Source organism: Eriocheir sinensis, chromosome 13 (assembly GCF_024679095.1).
Source record: "Eriocheir sinensis breed Jianghai 21 chromosome 13, ASM2467909v1, whole genome shotgun sequence".
In the NCBI taxonomy this organism is placed as follows: Eukaryota; Metazoa; Arthropoda; class Malacostraca; order Decapoda; family Varunidae; genus Eriocheir; species Eriocheir sinensis.
Window position 1 is genome coordinate 12,626,094 of NC_066521.1, and position 9,190 is coordinate 12,635,283.

The window sequence follows — 9,190 nt, forward strand, 5'->3', positions numbered from 1 at the left end:
TTACTGGATGTTTTGTTATTAGTTTATTGTTGCAAGTAAACGACAAAGGAGAAGGGAGGAACATGCCATCCCAACCCCCAGGCAGGACATAGTGAGATTATACAACTAAGGATACATGTGGAAGTAGCACCGGGAAACTAAAAAGATACAATGGTAGGGGACAAGTGCTAATGATAATGATAGTGATGATGGCGATGGTGATAGTGGCGGTATACAAGTGGATCGAGTACGTCCTCAGTGTGTGTGTGTGTGTGTGTGTGTGTGTGTGTGTGTTGCTTGTCATTCTGTCTTTTGATCCCGCATATAAAATTGGGACATTGATAGTAATGAAATTAGGGAATTATTTCCGTTTGTCGCATTTTGGCAGCGGGCCACAGGTCAGATTAGCTGTTATATTTAGTTAAGTTAGGTCAGCTTAGGTCAGAGGTTCCCGAGCTTGACCATACCAAGGACCCCAGACATGATGAGTCCCAGCCGAGGACCCCCAACCAAACAAAAATTATCATTACCATACCGGAAATCCGGGATACATATATATTTTTTATTGTATATATTTTTTCTGGAGTTGAAAAAATATTAATTTCTTTCATTGTGTCGCGGACCCCCAAGGGCATTCTCCCGGACCCCAATTTGGGAACGTCTGGGTTAGGTAATGTTTTATTTTTTCGATAAGCATGTTCCGACACCCTCAGTCCCGTTGTTGGGTCTCCTCCTTGAAAGAATTGGGTATCTCTCTCCCGGCCGTCTGGGGGGTTGCGCGGCATGCTCCGCCTTCCTCCATTGAGGTATATCCCCAACAAAAAACAACCAAAAAAAAAAAAAAAAATGTGATAGGTTTGGCGCTGCGCCGTTGTGTTGTCACGCGGTCGAGGCGGCGACTCAACTCCGGCGGCATCACTCCGTCATCCTCGTAGTTTTGCGAGGCCTAAGCACAAGGATACACAAGGACAGACACAAGATGCCAGACGGCCTACATATGGCAACTCCTGAAAATGGTTATTCACTTACCTGATTTCTGTGTACCGTAAGGAGATAAAAGTTTTATTTCAGATGAGCTTTGATTTGTTTGCTATATATTTACGTTATTTGTTTCGCCTTTAGACTCCAGAGGACGTCCTTTACCGGCAATTTACCCAGCCTTCAATGTGACCTGTGCGAGGGATGCTAGTAATTATTAAACACCGTAGTCCAAATGAAGTAATTTTATCTGGAATAAGTTGTTATTTCAGTGGCGACAGGTTCTACTGCAGAGATGTCCATTAACTATTTTATCAGCTGGGTTTGGCTAGGTTAAGTTGAATTTGGTTATTTTATTAGCGATAGGTCATATTACCGTTTGCTTATTGTAGAGTTTCTTGTTGTCTCCTATAAGAAAAAAAAGACTAGGAGATAAAAAGACGATCACAGTCTCCTTGCTGTAAGTAAACATTGATTATTCCTCTGGTACTTAGAGGAATAACTAATGTTTACTTACCGAAAATGACGGTTTTGATCTCTGAAAAACCTATTTTTGTGAACCGGAATGACTAGTGCACGATAGCTATTATAAGAGAGGGATCCTCGCTCTCGCGATAAAGTCCATAGAAAACGGCATATATCCCAACTTCTAGACAACAGTGAGTCTAGGCTGCACTAGTAAAAATGAAGTAATCACACGTGAAACAGTCGAATGAAGCGTCGAGAAGGGCGCCAGAGCGCCACCTGGGCACAGGTAGAGGAAGGTGCCATAAGCCGCCCACTCCATTCTTTCAATGCGTATCGACGGAGACCGGAGGGACCTTCTGTGGTGAAGGAGGGGGGGAAATAAGGAATTTCAGAGATCAAAACAGTCATTTTGGGAACCCTCCATGACTAGTGCACGATAGCTAACTCCCACTTGGAGCTGGGGAGAAGGTAACTCCATCGAAGTGCCATATACTTGAGTCTACCTGTGCATCCCGCCAAGTTGGTAAGTGTAGAACCGACTGAGGTCGCCCGGACTTACCGTAATGTACCATGTAAAGTAATCCACTCCGTTACCTGAGAGGAGGAATACCAACAGAATGAAACTCCAGGGTAGACATGAAACTTCTTTTGGCCCAAGTTGTAATAACAAAAATAGGCACCTCGGCCTATAGCATAGCACAAAAACCCCAAGGAAGAAATAGGAACATATAAACATGGAGGAAAGAGGGTAAAGTGCACCTTGCCCCCTCCCCCTTTTCCCCCTGGTGACGTAGGGTGAAAAATCGTTAAATTTCTTCCTCCTGTATCTCCCTCGACGGGGGGAGTCCCAACGCAACGCAGGGAGCGTCGTCCACAGACAGGGAGAGATAGCGGGTCACAAAACAGGACGCAGTGCTCCACTGGCCGCTCTCCTTGACCCGGTCCAGGGAATGGGTCCTAAGGAAATACAGGGAGGCCGCTACCCCTCGGACATCGTGAGCGCGCGGGGCATGTCCCGGATCTCCTTCCTCAATGACGGTCCTTAGGAGGCCTGCAATCCTCCTGGTTGACAGAGGGAGGCCTGAAGCGGGATCACAGAAGAGGTGGTGTTGATCGCGCGCCGTAGAAGTGCTTATGTAGTTCCTCAAGGCGGACACGGGGCAGAGTGGGTGAGGCTCCCTTTGCAGGCACCAGGCTGGTATGACCACTGGTTGGAGACGGTGGTCGAGGCGCTCATTCTTGGCTAGCGATTTTGGAGAGGGAGCCAAGGACACTGCAGATCCATCTGTCGTGAATGTAGTGTACCTGGGAAAACGCGTGAGAGCCCTGAGTTGCGAGGACCTGAACCCAGAGGCGAGAGAGACGAGGAACAGGGTGCGTTTTAGGAGATCCATTTCTGTAGGTTTGTCCTGGTACCTGGTGGAAGATAGGGACGTTAGAACCTTTTCTAAGGACCAAAAAGGGCTGTCTCTTCTAGGGGGAGGATCTTGGTGAAAGAGGCCACGCTTAAGGAGATGTACTGAGCGAGGGTCTAGGACAATTCCCCAACCATATTTAAGAGGATCAGCAAGGGCGGCCAGGTGAGTTGCAATTGTTGATGGGGCCTTCTTCTTCGTGTGGGAGAGAAAAGAAAAACTCCTTTACCACCCTCGAGGGATAGAGGCGTCCTAGGGAGGCCCGGAGAAATTCCATGCGTGAAGCGCCAGCGTGGAAAAGAGCCTGCCATGGCGAATCCCCTCGAGAGTATGAGGCTCTAGCGGGAGAGGAGAGGGACACCGTTTGTGAAGTTCCGCGAACCAGGGCTGCGCCGGCCACCACGGCGCTACCAGTATTAGCCTGCCTCTGAAGGACCTCAGACGATGCAGTACTCTCAGAAGTATGCTGGTGCATGGGGGAGGGAACAGATAAATGAACTCCCACCTGTTCCAGCGTCCGGACCGCCCTCCGTTGTCCGGACTCCTCTGCTGAGGAATTTGGGAAGCCTGGCCGATGTCTTGGAGGCGAAGAGATCGATTTGCGGTGTCCCCCACATCCTGCATAGGTCCTCGAAATACTCCCATTTGAGGGTCCATTCTACTGAGGAACCCTTGAAGCGGGAGAGGGCATCCGCCCACTCGTTGTCCTCCCCTGGTAGGTGCATGGCCGACAGAGAAATGCGACGAGGCTCCGCCAGAGCAAATATTTGTTCCGACAGGGACAGGAGGGCGTCTGAACGGGAAGTGCCCTGCCTGGCGAAGCAGTGAACAGCCGTCGTGTTGTCCATGTCGAAGCAGATATCCTCGCCTTCCAGGTCGGTGTTTTCCTGAAGAAAGAAACCATTAATTCTGTAACGTTTATATGGAGCCGTCTTTCTTCTCTGCTTCATGCTCCAGAACTCTGGTGGCCCCTAGAGGACTGGTAACCCCACCCAATGGAAGAAGCGTCCGAAGCAAAGTCTTTGGTCCGAAGTGACTCTGATCGTTGGGGAAGGGGGTACCCAAGGCACCCACTATGAAAGCCAGTCTGACTTTCGCCAGGTTTCTAATATTGGAGCGCACCCATCGGGAAGTGGGACCTGCGCATCCCTGGGTCTAATAGGGATCACCGAGTTGATCACCCTCACCAGGCAGCGATGGCGAAGCCTACCAGTGGGGGTGACGTCGGCTGCAAAATTGAGGGAGCCCAGCAAGGATTCCCATCCTCTGCGGGACAGGGTGAGGGACACTGACGCGCGGAAGAGTTTTAGGCGAAGTTTTTTCGCATTGTCCTCGGATAGACTTACTCTGGCTGACTTCGAGTCCCAGGCCATTCCTAGCCAGTCGACGCAAAGGGCCGGGTTGGGTTTTGATTTCCTCATGTTGAAGACAAAGCCCATACCTTCGGTTACTCCAATAGTTTTGGCCACCGCCCGCTCAGTCGCCTCTTTTGATGATCCTGTCACCAGCCAGTCATCCAGGTACATCAGACAGTGAACCCCCTCCGCCTCAAGGGCTTGGGCGACTACATTGGCTACTTTCGTAAAGACCCTAGGGGCGATGGACAGTCCGAATGGCAGCCTGGTAAATTGAAAAGTTTCCTCTCCGACCTGGAAAGCGAGGAACCTACGGAAGCGAGGGTGGATGGGAATGTGCCAGTAGGCGTCCTGCAGATCCAATGTTGCCAACCAGTGATGTTGTCTAAGTCGCAACCTCACTTGTTGTAAGGAAAGCATGCGGAACTTTAAGGTTTTGATGTGGAGGTTCAGTTTGCTTAGGTCGAGAATGAGCCTCTCCTTATTAGTGTCTTTCTTAGGCACCGTAAAAATACGGGAGATAAAGATTTCCCCACCGCTCTCTCTACTACTCCCTTGTTTAGCATGTCAGAAACGTAGGGCAGAACGTTATTTGGAAGACTCGTAAACGGAGGAGGAGCACTCACCAAGGCCAGGTCAGTCCTTGTCTGACGACTCTGGATGCCCATCCTCTCTCTGGCCATGCGTGCTGCCATCCCGATAGTAGAGCTGGGAACGGAGAGTCATTTAGCGGTCCTTTCTCTTCTGGCTTTCCCCCTAGGAGACCTGGGGGCTTTGCTGCCCGTCCTGCTGTGCCCCCGTCGGTGGGGCTGTTTTTAAACTTATGTTTGCTGCGAGAGACGTGGACGGGGGGCTGTTTACCCCCTCCCTTACGAAAGGGTGGTTTGTGCGTACGTCTTTGGTGTGGCTTGGCTGATCGATGCTGGGAGGAGGCTGAGGCTTGGGGTACCACTATCTTGATCTGTGGGGGGTTAGCTGCTAGGCATCTCTCCAAAGGTTCCTGAGGGAGGGGGGCGGCGGCGAAGGCGGACATGGCGAGAGCCTGACGGCGTAACTGCTCAGGAAGAGAGCGGGCAGCCTCACGGCGTAGGTTGAGGCGCTCCCCTACTGCGTCGGCCAAAGCCGGGCGTATCGACGGGAGCAAGGAGAGGCCGAACCCCTCTGCAGTAGTTGCCAGGGCCTTGAAAAAGTCCGAAAGGGTGGCGGGTGACAGCTGTTGGTGGTTTGAGGCAAGGGTGTTCGCCCAGGCAGAGATGAGAAACAGGTAAAACACCGACGACGTGAATATAGTTACTTTCTGCATGCCAGGAAACCCCTTTTAAAAGTTGCCTCTCGCACGTCCGAAGCCTGGATAGGGAGGTCGTGGTTACTCATCTTGGGGGCAAGGAGGAAAGACCTCACCTCTTGCGAGAGGTGCTCACCGGCGGGGAGGAGAGGCACCGGAGACCAGTGGGAAGCTGTGTCCTTGAGAAGGCGACGCCCTAAGCCATCTCTCCACATTCCAGCCAGATTTGAAGTGGCTCTGTACCAGGGGCAACGTGGCTGTTACAGAAGGAAAATGCCCCGGACGTCGCTTGCTGTACCCTGAATAGGCGTTTTAACAGAGGAGAGCAGATTTAGCTCTACTAAAGCCGACAAACCATCTATGGTGTCATCTGGCGTGACAGATGCAGGCTTGGAGCACGCCAACTAGCAGGATGTAGGAACCTTCCTGTAAAGGGTGACCTCTGCTCCCGAAGAGCCCCTAGTCCGCTTCGCCTCTAAGTCGGGACGGTGACCAAAGCTGCCGTCCTGAAGAGGTCCCATGACGTGTAACTCGCTACCTGGAGGTACAAAGAGGAAGGGCGGGAGAGGTTGCCACTCATAAGCCATATCCGAAGCAGACTGCTGAAGGCGTGCTTTCTTCACAGGCGGGGATAGTGACAGACTCCTTGAGCGGCCCCGGCGGGAGCCGGAAGAGGAGGGCGAGAGAGGGGAGTCGGCATCACCACGTTCCGAGGCTTCCTCGGTTCGTTCCGAAGACGGGCTGTAAGGGGGATCGACAAGAGGCTGAGTCTCCTGGCAATCGAACGCCTCTTGAAGGAACATGAACATGTCCGCGAGTTGTGAGATCTGGGACTGGAGGCCCCTGTTGCGGTCTGCCAGTTCCTGGAGCGAAGTGGGGTTGGGAAGAGTGTCCGCTTGAGAGACATGATCCCGGGAGTCCTCAGAAGTGCGGGGGAGAGGACACCCTTCCGCAGTAAAGACCGTCCCGTCGTCCTGCGAAGAAGAACTGCTGTTAGAACATCAGGAATCGGGGAAAAGACAAACGTTCGCCCACATATGCTACTAACACGGCCGCTCCCACTAACATACTGGAACGCGGTAGTCTTCTAACGCGGGCGTACACCCGTGCCCCCGGGACCGGCAGTGTACTATATGGAAGCCAATCACTCTTCACAGACAGCCGTTGGTAACGCGGGAGTCGTATACCCTAAGCACACGTCTGTATGGTAGGTACTCGTCACAAACTCGGGCGCCCATCTCACCCGGTGAGGCGGGGAGACGTGGACGCTAGTTTGGGAGGGGGTCATGGGCTCGCATCTCCGGGGACGATAGGCAGCCGCAGGGCGCCAAGGATTCGTCACGAGTCTGGTTGCCCATCTCGCCCGGTTAGACGGGGAGAAGTGGGTGCCGCTCTGGGAGGGGGTCAAAGACCCGCGCCTCTATGGACGAAAGCGATCCAAAGGACGCTTAGCACTCAAGAGCCCGGCCGTCCATCTCTCCCGATGAGACGGGAAGAGTGGGCGCCGCTACGGGAGGGGGGCGTCCCGGGACGAGGAACAGGGCCGCTGCACGAGGAGAACCAGGTCATGCACAGGTAGACACGCAGCTCACCATGGCAAACGAGCAGAGCGAGGGGCAGCGTCCGTGCAGAGCGAGACGGCTTGAAAGAATGGAGTGGACGGCTTATGGCACCTTCCACTACCTGTGCCCAGGTGGCGCTCTGGCGCCCTTCTCGACGCTTCATTCGACTGTTTCACGTGTGATTACTTCATTTTTACTAGTGCAGCCTAGACTCACTGTAGTCTAGAAGTTGGGATATATGCCGTTTTCTATAGACTTTATCACGAGAACGAGGATCCCTCTCTTATAATAGCTATCGTGCACTAGTCATTCCGGGTTCCCAAAAACAGTCGTGTTTGTCTCCCGCACACAAAAAACCCGCATTCCCCCAGGCCTTCAGGTTTACGGGTCCCCGAATCCTTGGGGTAGAAGGAGAAAGGGTCATTTCCGGTGAAAATCATCGTGCAATTCGTTTTATTTGTGTAAAATTTACGTTACAAAAACATGTTGTATGCAGTTGATCTTTATGTAAAAGCTGACACACACACACACACACACACACACACACACACACACACACACACACACACAAGATTTCTTCCCTAACAATACAAAAACACTTTCAACTTGCCCTATTCAACCACTCTCTGCCGCCTTCCCCTCCGTATACTTTCCCCACCTTCCTCCCATCCCTCCATCTCTCCCTCTCCTTTCCTCTACTCTCCTATCTTCCTTCTCTCACCTGGCCCTCCTTCCCTCCTTCGTTTAGCCTAACTTTCAATCTTTCAAGGGAAAATTAAGTTGGAGTTCTCGTAAGCGCACGTCCCGAGGGTGACGCTGGCGGGCGGGTTAATCCACGAAAATTAGATTAGCCAGTAGTACTTCCTCCAGGCTGCTGCGGGAGGCGGAGGAGGAGGAGGAGGAGGAGGAAGAAGAATAGTGGTATGGTAAATAGTGAAGGAGAAGGAAGAGATAGAGAAAAGTGATATGTGCAGAGTTGACGTATGAGAAATTGGAAACAACACAAGAAGGAAACTGGGCGAAATAAAACCATTATTATTATTATTATTATTATTATTATTATACATATATAGAAGGAGGAGGAGGAGGAAGAGGAGCAGGAAGAAGAGAAAGAGGAGGAAGAGTTGTAAGGTATATAGTGCAGAAGACGGAAGCGATAGAGAAAAGTGATATGCGGAAAGTTGATGTATAGAAAAGGGAAAAGAAAACCATAATATATAAAGGAAGAGGAGAAGGAGGAGGAGTGTATAGAGTGCAGGATAAAGATGCGGGATAAGAAAAAAAGAAGATAAAGAGGAAAAGAAAGAAAAAAAAGAGATGTATGTAAAGTTGACGTATGGAAGAGGAGAAAGACAACCTGAGAAAAGAAAGGAGGGGAGGAAAAAGGGGTGGAGGAGTAAACGTATAGCCTAGTTCTCGATAAGGAAGGGGAAAAAAGTGAACGTGAGGTGCATAGACATATTAGCAGCACAAAAAAACGTTAAAAAAGAACAAAAACGGATGGAAGAGGAGGAGGAGGAGGAACATAGGTAGGAGTAGATGTAAGAGGAGGAGGAGGAGGATAAGGAAGTTTAAAGTCTTGGAGAGTCTGAAACAAAGGGAGGGAGAAAGGATGCAACAGGGACGCGGTAAATTAATTATAGAGTGAATAATATGAGTGTTTTGAAGAGTTTTGGGCGATAAATCAGAGAGAGAGAGAGAGAGAGAGAGAGAGAGAGAGAGAGAGAGAGAGAGAGAGAGAGAGCATTCTATTATGTATATACCCAGGTCTATGTATGTTTGTATGTATGTATGTATGTATGTATGTATGAATGTAAGAACGACAGGTGAGGTAACAGGCTACAGGTAAGGTTATGCGTGTCAGGTTACTTGCAAGAGGTGATATTTAGAGAAGAAATACCAAAGAGAACTGTGGGAGGGTTGAGATGTGGTGTGTGTGTGTGTGTGTGTGTGTGTGTGTGTGTGTGTGTGTGTAACAACCCCCAAAAATATATCATACAATTATCATTTAAATAGCAAAAAAAGTCTACATATATTAGGCAGGTGAACTTTACTAAGATATTATGTAAAAGACAATATTTCTCTCTCTCTCTCTCTCTCTCTCTCTTGCATATTCTCTATTTTCTATTTCTATTTTCTACTTTTCCG